We start from the raw sequence: 9,589 nt of genomic DNA on the forward strand, positions 1-9,589 counted from the left end.
CCCAAGGTTCAAGTCAGAGACTCCATCGGGATGACACCATGTCAAGGCACAGAGTATGTGTCATTGACTCCAAAACTGCCTCATCAGGTCATGAACCCTTTGGAGTTCACCCCACAGCACCAAGACTTAGACTGTTCAGAGGTGAGCCCAAGACAAAGTCACAAAATGACAGAACCTATGGGGTTGACCTCTGATACCTGGCCACAAAAGAAGAATCCTACAGAGATGACACCATCAGGTTATCAAGTAACAGAATCTATGACAACAGCCCCAGGGGCACTAGATCCAGGGACAGAACCTATAAAGATGAGCCAACAACATGAACTTTTAGAAACAAAAAAAGATGGACCGCTGACCCCAAAGGTGGTATCTACACATTTGACCCCAGAACAACTTCAGCAGAGCATACAGTCTGAGGAATTAACCACCACACCACAAGAAGATTTGATAGACTGTAGGAGTCTAATTCCTGAAACCCTGGTGGAAAGTACGAAAGTTGGTGAGTTGACCACACATTTTTATGTAGTGAAATCTGCAGATGTGAGCCTCAACTCAAGTTGTTCTTTCCCAGAAACTGAAGGGCTGACTGAACAGCAACAAGCCTCAGAAACAAGGGTGACCTCTGACCCTTGTCATCAGGTGAAAGAATCTGCTGAGTTGACACAGTCATCAGCAGGAATGACTCCAGCACCTCTGAGCCAAACCTCAGAATCTATGGATATGAGCTTACCACCACTCCAAAATATTCTTGCAACCAAGACTGAGGTTGTAAAAGAGATGGAGACTCCAGAATTGGAGTCTTTGACATTGCCTGAAGTTGATGATACACAGGGGACTATTGTAGAAACAGAGTTAGAAGTGCCCACCATAAACCCAGAAGGGATGGCCCCAGAACCACAGTCCCCAGATATGAACATTGTTCATGTGACGATAGAATCATGTTCAGAAGTTACTAACAAATCAACAATAAGTGTATGTGAATACACAGAAAGCACCGAATTGACATTGCCTGAAGTTGATGATACACAGGGGACTATTGTAGAAACAGATTCAGAGATGGGATCTCAGGGGTTGAATCTAGAACCAAAAGTGCAAATCGAGGAATCAGAGTCTTTGGCAGAAAAATTGAAATTTGAAGAATTAACCTCTGAACCATCTGTACTAGTTGTAGAACCTGTAGAGTTAACTACAGAACCCACACCAAATATTATAGATGTGATCCCAGGGCCACAGCTCCACAATGTACAGTCTATGCAAATAGATCCAGGACTAGAGTTACAAAGTGAGATATCTGTGGATTTAGTACAACAGTCATCTATTGGAGTGGTAGATCCGGAAAAGGCAAAACCAGAGCCAGGGCCACAGAGTTTATCACCAAAGGAGTCAGTTGAAGGGACACAGATTCCAAATGTGAAATCTGTGGATTTGAATCTGGACCAAGAGCAGCCAATTGTCAAGTCAGGATTAATCCCAGGGCCACAACTGCAAAGTGTCAGATTATCAAAGTTACATCAAGGGCAACTTCTTCAAGGGGAAAATTCACATTATAGTATGAAATCAGATGAAGCAATATCATATTCCCCAATACCAGAAATCAGATCATCTGTTTTTATTCCGGGTCCAAAGGTTCCAGAACCACAACCACAACTTGTGAAATCTATGGAAGTAAATCTAGGACCATGTTTGCAAGATGTGAGATTTTCTGATTCCATCTCAAAACCCAAGCACCAAGATTTCAAATATATACAGTTCGTACCAGGTTTTCCGCTTCAAGAGAGGACATCTCAGGGATTTATGCCAGAATCATTTTCGCCAAAAAGCCAAGAGCCCAGGTTCAAATATAGGAAGCTTGCTCTGCCTACACAAGGATCAGAGTTTCACAGCATGAAATTTGCAGCACAAGCCTCTGAACTAGAGCATCCACACGTGATATCTGAGGTGGTCAACACAGGACCTCAGAAACAAGATACTAAATCTTCTGAGCTGGCTTCAAGACCAAAACTTCAAGGGGTCAAATTTGGGGAGCAAATCTCAGGATCCATGTTTGTTAGTGGAAGTTCTATGACTCCAGAGTTAGGAATACAGGATCCAAAAGTAACAAAGATGACTCCAGGGCTACAGGATACAAAGCAGGGATGTTTTAACTCAGGGCCATGGCTGCAAGATGTCCAATTTTTGGATATAATACCAGGAATTCAACCTCAAGGTATGAAAACTTCAGAGGTAAACTTGGAGCCACACTTAGAATGTGTAAAAATTTTTGAGTTGACCACACAGCCAGAGACACAAGGGATAAAGCCAGAACTGATAGTACATGAGTCCCTGTTTCAAGATGTAAAATATGTCACAGGGAATCAAGTACCAAGCTTTGAAGACAAAATGTCTTATAAAGTGGGAGCTGAGCCACAGGCATCAATGGTGGAAACAGTGAAGTTGGCTCCTGGGAGACACTTAGCAAATGTAGATCGTTCTGAGTTGATCAGAAGACCACAGACCCAAGGCATGGCATCTTCTGAATTGATCGAAGGACAGCTTTCGGGACATATGAAACCTGTGGAGAAGAGCACAGTCTCAAAGCAAGAAGCTCTGACATCTGTGGAATTAACACCAGGGGCAATTTTGGGAGGAGGAAAATCCACAAATTTAAAGTCAAAGTCAGAGCTGGAGCATGTCAGATCAATGCTGTCAACCCCAGGGATGCAAGCAGGAGATAGGAAACTTGAGCTGCCTCTAGGCACCAGCTTGAAGGGTTTAAAACCACAATTACTACTTTCAAAGCCAAAAGTAGAAGATAGGAAATCTGTGACCTTAACTGTAGAAGAATGTCTCAAGAGGATAAAATCTACTGTGGTATCCCCAAGTAGTTCCCTGAGAGGAGATATGAAGTCTGTCAGGTTGATTCCAGGTCCAAGAATTCAAGATGTGAAAACTAAGGGGTTGGCCCATAGTACCTATGTTCAAGATGTAAATGCCATGAACTTGAAACCTGAACCAAAGAAGCAAGGGGAGAGTCCTGTGACTTTTATACCAAGGATGTTGTTTCAAGAAAAGTCTATGGAGGTGTTTCAAGGGCCTCAACTGCAAAGTATAAAACCCAAGGGACTGACTTCACAGCCACAAACGCAAGACAGGAAACCTGTGATCTCCCCATGTTGGAAACAGCAAAGACTAAAACCTCCAACTGTAGCCAAAACACAAGGGATCCGAGGAGTAAAATTTGTAGATTTCACCTCAACACAACAAGGGTCTCAAGGGATGGTACCCAGGAACTTAACTCTTAAGTCTAGACAGGATGACCAGATAACTGTAAAGTCACTAGAGTGGAAAGGTGGGATTTTTGACCAACAGAAAAAACAGCTTGAATCAGAAAATACATTGCCCATGGAGTCAGATCAAGAACCCAAACTTGCAGATATGAAACCCATAGAGATTAACTCTCAGTTACCATTCAAAGATACAACCTCATGTGAATTGGCTCCTGAGCCAGTTGTTCAAAGTGTAAAAGCTGAAGAGTTCCAACATGAAGTACAGGTGCCAAGTCTGAAACCTTGCCAGTTGACTCCAGGGTCCCAGATACAACAAGAGAAAGCCTTGGAGTCAACGTTGGACCCACAGCTTCAAGGTATGAAAACTGAGGCACTGAATACAGAACCCCAAACTGGAAGCACAAAATCTATTCAATGGATACCAATATCTCAGTTTAAAACTGAGAAAGGTATAGGGTTAAGCTCAAGGTCACAGTCTCAAGATGCCACACCTACAGAACTGAAGCTTCCTATGCTATGGAGAGGTATGAGGTCATCTGAACTGACTGGCAGGTCAAAAATTCAAGAAGAAAAATCTGTGGCATTGCATCTTGAGCCACAATTACAGGGCGTAAAGACCTCTCCATTAGCAATAGGGTTGCAGGAACCCAAAACTTTTAACTTGACTACAGAAGGTAAAGAACTTTCCGGGTCAGTCCAGCAATGCTTGTCTCATGGGTTCAAAAGTATTGGCAGTAAATCGGAGCTGCCATTTACAAGTATGAAAACATGTGACCCAACCTTACGATCAATGATCAGTAATATAAAACAAATGACATTCAAACCCGGGTTCCATAAAGAAGACAGGAGCTCTCTAGAATTGACCCCTGGGACACAATCACAAGAAGGGAAACCATTAAAGCCATCCCCAGGAATACAACAGCCTCAAGATTTGACATCTTCAGTGTTTAAAAAAGAGTCACAGTCTTCAGAAGTGAAATCTGGGGTATTAGGCCAAGAGTCACAGTCAGAAAACAATAAAAATACAGGGTTGAAAACTGAAAAATCCTCTGAGTTGGCACTTCAGACAAAACCTCAAGGTATGAAATCTGAGATGAAGTCTGAGCCCCAGAGACAAAGTGCAAAATGTTCTGACTTGACACCCGAAGCAAAGTCCCAGAATATGAAATTTAAGTTAAGTCCCAGCTTACAGTTTAAAAGAAAAACATTTAGTAATTTAAACATGGGGACCAATATCCGAAGGGTCAAGCTAGACTCTAAACCTGGACCACCGTCCCAAGTTATAAAATTGGATTCAGTTCTGAAGACAAAGCCTCAAGAAATGGAGATGGAAAACTGTGAATCAGGCCCACAGTTACAAGATCTGAAATCTTTGAGGACGATCCTGGGTGTAAAAGTCCAAAATGTCAAATCTATGGGCTTCAGTCCTAGACCACAATCAGAACGTGTGCCATCTGAAGTCATTACAGAGAAGAATGTTCATGGTATGGAATCAGTAGAAATCAAACCTAGTCCAAAATTACAAGTTGAGGAACCTGAGTTCACCCCAAGGAAGTTGTTTTTAGGCACACTATCTATAGGGATAGATTCAGACTTTAACCTGCAAGATTTGAAATATCCCCAGCTTATCATGGGCAGGAAACTTCAAGATGTAGACTCTATGGAACAACACTTGACAAGTATGAAACCTTCTGAGGTGATCACACAGATAAACTCTCAAGGTGTAACAGCAGTGGACTTCAATTCTGAACCACAGAAGCAAAATAAAAAGCCTTGTGAGTTGTTTCAAGGAGAAAAGCTCCAAGATATGGAATCTATAGAGCTTAATCAGGGCCCAAAGTTACAAAGGATGACCGTGGAGTCAATAGCAGAGACAAAGCCCCAACATGGAAAATCTGTAAAGGTAAGCTCAGGCCCTCAGTTGCAAGATAAGAAATATTCTATATCAGTTTTGCGGACAGAGCTTCAAGATGGAAGACCTCCAGAGATCAATTCTGGCCCACACTTACAGGGTGTAAAGTCTTCAGAAGGGATTTCAGGAGACACGGTTCAAAAAGAAAAACCCATGGCCCTTGTGTATCAGCCACTTGGGCAAGATGTAGACTCTTTTAAATGGAATTTCTCAAAGGCACTTGATGGGAAACCTTTGCAGTTCAAGATACCCTCTGAGTTACAGAAAAGGAAGCTATCTACCTCAAAACCAGAATTACACCTTCAAGGTATGGAGCCTGAGGCTTTCAACCCTGGATTAAAGTTGGAAGAGGTGAAATCCAAGTTCACATATCCACAAACAACAAAGGATAAGGAGGTCAATTATGATGCAGACTTACAGGTTGTGGGATTCTCAGAGTTGGCCTCGCCAATTTATAATGTGGCACCTTTTGGACTCAAAGCCAGAAATCAGAAGCAAGATGTGAAACCTCACAAATTAAGTCAAAAGCAACAGCCTCAATATATGAAATCAACAGGGTTCAATCATGGGCCACATTTGCAATATACCAAGTCATCAGACTTGTGCACAACACTTCAAGACCTGAAATCGATGGAATTCAACTCAGAGCAACAGTTGCAAGATGTGAAGTCCTCTGAGTTGGGCCTGGGAGCAGGTACACAGTCTTTAGGGTTCAACCCTGGGCCACAGTTACAAGAGATAAAACCTTCTGCAGTGACCACAGAGGTCAAGCTGCTGGAAGAGTCATCTCCAATATTCAGTCATGAACCTACATTGCAATGTAGGAAATCCTGTGCCTGGAGTCACAGTAAAAATGTTATGGCACCCAACACTGGGATACAAGATGTAGAATCATCTAAGTTGCACCCTGATCCAGACCTTCAGGGTGTAAAATCTAAGGTGCTCTGCCCTGGGTCACACTTGGAAGATGTGAATTCTGCATGTACTCCCAATGTAAATTCTCAATATGCAAATTCCAGTAGGTATATATCTGGGCCATATTTGCAAGATACAAATTCCTCTGCATGCCTTCCAGAGCCAAACACTCGGTGTATAATCTCTGAGTACAATACTGGAATATATTTGCCTGGAAAGAATCCTTCCTCATTCTTTTCAGGATCAAAATTGCAATGTCTAGATTTGACTGGGAGCAACCCTAAGTCACATTTGCAAGACATAAATTCTACTGAATGCACCCCAGAGCCAAGTCCTCAGTGTGCAAATTCTTCTGCATGCACCCCAGAGCCAAGTCCTCCATGTGTAAATTCTACTGAGTGCAATCCTGAATCACATTTGCAAGGTGTGAATTCTTTTGTATACACTCCAGGGCAAAATCCTCTGTGTGAAAGTTCTAATAGATATAATCTTGGGCCACTTTTTCAAGGTATGAACTTCTGTACATTTCCACCACCACAAATTCTGCATGTCAATCCTGTTTGGTGCAATACCAGAATACATTTGCAAGATATAAGTTCTCCTGCATGTACTCTAAATCAAGAATCTCAGTCTGAAAATTCTATTGGCTACTACCCTGGGCCACATTTACAAGCTCCAAAACTTCAAGAACAACACTTGAAAGATTTGAAGTCTGAATTAAATCCAGAGTCAAACAATTTGGGTATAGCACCTATGGAATACAACCCTGGTCCACAACATCAAGGTATGAATGGTATGAATTCTTCTGGGTTTAATCCTGAGTCAAAACCACAATGCATACGGTCTGTAAAGTCCAGTTCAGGGCCACAGTTACAAAACATTAAGTCCTTTGACTTGACCCCTGGCTTAGAGTCTCAAAGTATAAAATCTGTTCTGTTAAACTCTGAATCATCTTCTCAAGGTGTGAACTCATCTAACTTAATGATAGGGGCAAAGTCTGAAAAGGCCCCATCTTTGAAGAACTGGCTTGGGTCATGGCAGCAAAGTTCACCACCTATATTTACTTTGAGGCCTCAGTCAAATAGTTTGAATTCTGTGGTTTTACCAGAATCGCCTCCTGAAGATAGAGAGTTTCCAGAGAAGACTAAACAGACTATGTTCTGTGCAAGTGATGTAGAACTGACGCCTGGCTGTGGTCTGAATGACCTGAGAAGTAAGGCGTTTTTGCCAGACCCTTGTTTTCAAACTGTTCATGCTGTGCAGTTGAAATTAGGGTCACAGTCTCAAAGCATCAGTTCTTCTGAATTGACGTCATGCCATAGTTCACAGCATCCTATGTCTTCCCTCCCACCAAAGCCATGCCTCCATGATACAAATCCTCAGCAGCTGAGGATAGGATCCGAACAGCAAAGTCTGAATTGCCAATTGTTTCCTTCAGAGGAGAAAACAATGATGGCATCAGGACCACAGTCCACCAAGAAGCTCTTAGCAGGACCAGAACTGACTAGTGTCAAATTTTCAAATTTGTCACTGAAATCACAGCAGCAAAATACGACATCTTTGGCATTTACTTCAGAGCCAAAGTGGCAAGGTGTAAAACATATAAAATTGACATCAGTATGTCTACCAGAACCTGGAAAATCTGTGGAGTTACCACCAAAGTCAATTCTTCAAAATATGAAATCTGGGAACCTAATGGCACAGACAATTGATCCAGTCACAAAATCGACTAAAGCCACATATATACCAGAGCGACAGGTGGTGGACTTAGCAGAAATGATCATGAAGCCTAGGTTTCAAGTCCCTAAATCGATGAACATTACTTCACCACCAATTTATCAAGATGTGGAATCTTTAGAAAGGACAAAGGGATTGGGACAGAAAAGCACAGAAATGATGGAGAAATCTATGGAGTTGAGCTTTAAACCAACAGATAAGGTCATAGACTCATTAGATAAAGTCCTAGAATCATTACAGATGCCCCTGAAGCTAGATCTTCAAGTACCAGAATTTGTCGATGTGACTCCAACACTAAGTGATCAAGATTCAAAATCCTCAGAGCCAAACCTACAGAAAAGCTACCAGATCCCAAAAACTCCGGAGTTACATTCTTGGTCATGGCCTCAATTTGAAGAATTCAAGAAGTTACAGACAAAGGAAGTTACAGCATCTGATAGAATGACCCTCGACTTGAAGAATCACGTTGCAGACAAGATAGAGCTGACTTGTGAAGCAAGACAGCAAGGGAAAGAATTTCTTAGAATGACTCCAGAGCCAGTAAATAGAGAGACTGGATTTACAGAAAAATCTCCAAGGTCATGTCCTCAAGACTCAGGACCTCTGGGGTTGGGCTCTAAGAAAAGATCTCAAAGGGAACAATCTGTAGTATCAACACCAAGGCCATTCTGTCATGTCCCAGATTCTGCTTCAGGAATAACACCAGGGCCAGGACCTCAGACTCCCAAATCTAAAAATTTAGCCTCTATGCTGTGGCTACAGAAAGAATCCTCTGAGTTATCATGCAAGCAAGCCAGTCAAGTGGTGGGAAATACTGACTCTGTAGAGCTCACTTTTGCTACACGGCAGCCAGGAGGGGTAGCAGCTAAGCTAACAAAACCTCAGAATCTGAGCCAGGAGAATGCAAGCATCACTCCAATAGAATCACTGGATCAAATGATAAACTTTGTAGGGGTTAGTCCAAAGCCGCGAGATCAAGTGACAGAATCTGCAAAGACACAGCTTCCAGTTCCTCAATCAGTTGTCCTCCAAAAAGTTTCTGAAACTGTACAAGTGATCCCTGGACCACCACTTCAAATTATAAAGTCTGAGATGATTCCAGAGAGTGTCCCTCAAGAATCAAAATACAATGATTTGACTCCCAAAATACATGATGTGGTAAGTTCAGAATTTGTTCCAAGCCTTTGGCTACAAAATGTGCAATCCAAGAAATTAATCATAGATCCAACACATCAGGTTTTAAAAATAAAACGCCAGCCAGGCTTTCAAATGATAAAGACTTCATTAACTCCCAAACCACTGGTTCTGATGGTAAAATCTGAAGAAGTGGCACCAGGACCATGTCCTCAGACTGTAGAACTAATAGGACTCACCACGAGATCTAGCATTAAAGTAAGAGAATGTTTGAATTTACACCCAAGACCACATCTTCAAGACCTGGTAAAACCTATGGAGTTAACTCCAAGGGCAGATATTCAAGTGACTTCTGCAGAATCAGTATTTCAGCAAACATCTACCCTTAAGGAACCTACAGTGTTAACTCATGAGCAAAGGCTTCAGGCTGGAAAATCTCTAGGCCTCAAACCAGAATCTCCCAAAGTAATGAAAATTGAGGATTCCAATCAAGGATGGGTGTGTCAGAATAAAGACTCAGAGATGATCACATCGGCAAAGTTACAGGCAGAGGACTACTTATCTAGGTTAATACACAGCCCTCCAATCCCATTTCTCTCAAGCGTTGACAAAACAACTGAATTAG

The sequence above is a fragment of the Arvicanthis niloticus genome, chromosome 6 (genome assembly GCF_011762505.2).
Source record: "Arvicanthis niloticus isolate mArvNil1 chromosome 6, mArvNil1.pat.X, whole genome shotgun sequence".
NCBI classification, from domain to species: domain Eukaryota; kingdom Metazoa; phylum Chordata; class Mammalia; order Rodentia; family Muridae; genus Arvicanthis; species Arvicanthis niloticus.